Raw genomic sequence first — 3164 nt, forward strand, 5'->3', positions numbered from 1 at the left:
CAGTGTATAATTATCTGTTGTGGAGCAGCTTTAATGAATTACTCTTTAATTAGTTTAGTAATATGTGCATTACTTTGGCTGCCTGTGGAATAACTTGACTAATATAAAGTTTGGAGACGGTAATCATTTTGGCATAGACGGCACTTGAGGCGTACAAATACAGTCTTTAATCATGAAGCCTTTCTATACTGTGTGTTGAGGTGTGGTGTTCTAGATACTTCAAACTATCAGCACAGTCAGTTTTACTAACTTGAAGAAAATATTGGAACTTTCACCACATTGCTATTTTGGTCCTCTTCCTTCCTCTCATATTAAGACAATCTGTTTTGTTCCATTCAATCTTGTAACAGCAGTTGAACAAATATTTTTGCTTTTTTTCCAGCTGTTATTTTGTGCTCTAGTGGCTCAAAGCTGCTATAAAACTGGATTGTTTAACCTCAGTTTTCCAAACCATATCTAATTGTAGCCTGTACACTTGGTAAACGTATTTACAGGCCCTGTTGTCTTTGCCATAAAACCAGCTTTTGGGACCCTTTTCTTTAGTGTTTACCCCGGGTGGCTCATATTCCTCTGTTCTCCCATCCTGCTGACACTTTGTGAGTGGGTGTGTGCCTGAGGAGAAATGCTCACACTGTAGCATCTGTTGTGTGAAGGTGTCTTTTTAAAACATCTCAAGGAAGTCGGGGCTCTCTCATCCTAATTAGAAACACTCAGTGACATCTTGTTTCTTGGAGTTTTATTTAGGAACGGCAGTCATTGGAGACCACTTCCAATGCCGTATAGCTCATGGGTTGTTTTCATATATTTTGTCAAACAATTACAACTGGCCCAGTAATGTGTGGTCAACCTGCAGAAATAAACATTGTTTCTTCATTTTCCATCAGTAAGCTGTTAAAAAATGCAGAAACAATTTGATTTCAGTGAATAATTATTCACAGAACCAGTGTTTGTGTGGATTAAAAATAATCACAAAGGTGCTACAGCTTTGAAAAATCATTATTGTGTAGATTAAAAATTGACACTCATCTGCAGCCTGTTCCATTTCCTTCTATCCTTCCTGCACCACCCCCTCTTTCCTCACAGTTCAACAATCCAAACATCCATTTAATCCTAAGAAGAACCAATCATTGTTCATGTTAACACTGCTGAATTCAAGGTACAGTATTTGCGGTTACGAACCTTCCTCTGACTATGTATGAACCATCTGTCCGGATGATAAATTGCTCTCCAAACAGAGAGAAATTGAGTAAGTAATGCTCAATAAAAATGCAAGCTTTACTATCACACCAATAATATTTTCTCTTGTGGTTTCTCCTCTTTCCTCTTCCACAGTTCCTCTAAAAGCTTGGCTACCTGACTCTCTCTAAGGACCATTACCCTTGCTACAGTGAAGTACCAACACCTGACTTGTCGAAATTTATGTTTTCAGTTGACTCGATGTAAAACCCTTGAGCCAGTGCATAAGGTGTCACAAGAGAAAAATGGAGCACCGTTATTGGCCAATACCTTAATGACCAGTCCTATTTGCCAGAGCGATTGATATCTCTGCTATTTGCCAATCAATGAATACAAGCCAAAATATAGTGCCACAGTTAACTGCATGAGGGAAGTTCCACATTGTTGATTTAAAGCGTACATTATAACACAAATGATTCATTTTAAAATATTACAAATCTATACAAACTGAGTAACAAATGGAAAGAACAAATTTACAACTCGGAATAAGTGATTTAAAAAAAGCACAGGTGTTGGGTTTATAACATTAAGGATGGCTTGGTGCTATTCCAAGTAAGCCAGTCAGCCAGTAATACCAGGGGGTCAAAACCACAGCAGCTAAATGGAATTCAGCCACCATTCATTTAAATATCTCCACCTGTGTTTTTCCTCTTGTGACACTCAACGCGATGCACCTGCGCTCACCACTGGAGCGGCCAGTTGTTTTCACAATCACATAATGAGTTGGATTAAAATCACCTGCATGGAATTAAGGTGTGAGTAAGTGATTTTAACACCCAACAGCTGCTTGGTCAAACGTCCAGGCCAGAAACTTAAATCATGAATACAAAGTGACAGACGAATCTGTGCCAGGGTTACTGGGGGAGTAATAATCAGAGGAGGGAAGGGTCCAAGGAAATTTTCCAAGGCACTGAATATCAGTCAGAATACAGTGACGGTCATTCATGAAAAACGGCACAGCTGTAAATCTGCCTGGAGCAGCTTCTGTGGGAGATACAAGGATCTGTGGGTGAGGCTGGAGACTGCATGCAGCAAATGTTGGTCCTGTGATTCAACCACAAGCAGCTTTATGGAACAGCAGCAAAGAGAAAACTACTGCTAAAAAAAAAAAGGCAAACTGTGACGCTGTGATGTTTCACTGCAACCTGGAAGGTTTGTGAAAGCACAGGAAACATAAATGCAGCAAAATACATAAAGGTTTTGAAGGAAAGGCTGCTGCTACCTGCAACAGAGGTGTGTGGGATTTAGAAGATTTATTCTTCAGCGAGAGAACAACAACCTCCAAACACAATGCCACAGCTGCCCAGGAATGGCCTGTGAAAAACAATGTCCCCACCTCAGTGCAATATATTTGTGGTAATAATAAAAGTTTATAGGAAACTGCTGCCTATTAATTCAGCTCCTTTCAGTCAAGCAGTGAAGTATGCAACAGTAACTCTGCAGAAAAACAAACAACTGACAAGATAACATTCGAAATAATAAGGTGCAATGTGTAAAGAGTTGAACTGCTGCTTATTCTTTGTCTTTGGAAAAAGTTTGACTAGTTTTACAAGAATAATGGAGGAGGATTTCACAGTTCAGGTGAATAAAGCTGATACAGTTCTACATCTATATAGACCCAGAAACTCTACAAAATATGGATTAAGGGAGGATGAATACTGCCACCATCAATTACTTGGTTAGTTATATTTGTACTTAATGTATGCCAATTTATAGATTTGTATTCACTCTGACATTTAAAAGTCTCAGAGCGGTGGATATAAACGCTACATTGCATCCACAGTTCTTTAAAGTTGGTGAACAATAAAACTCTGTGGTCCAATACAGGAGAGGATATGAGGGGTCCACTGCTGTTTTTATAGTCACTGTGTAACCTGCTTATTGCATTGCAATGATAAGTTCTCTCCCAACTAAGGGATGGGAATAAA

This window comes from Trachurus japonicus, chromosome 19, assembly GCF_045865225.1.
Source record: "Trachurus japonicus isolate A0001 chromosome 19, Traja_1.0".
NCBI classification, from domain to species: Eukaryota; Metazoa; Chordata; class Actinopteri; order Carangiformes; family Carangidae; genus Trachurus; species Trachurus japonicus.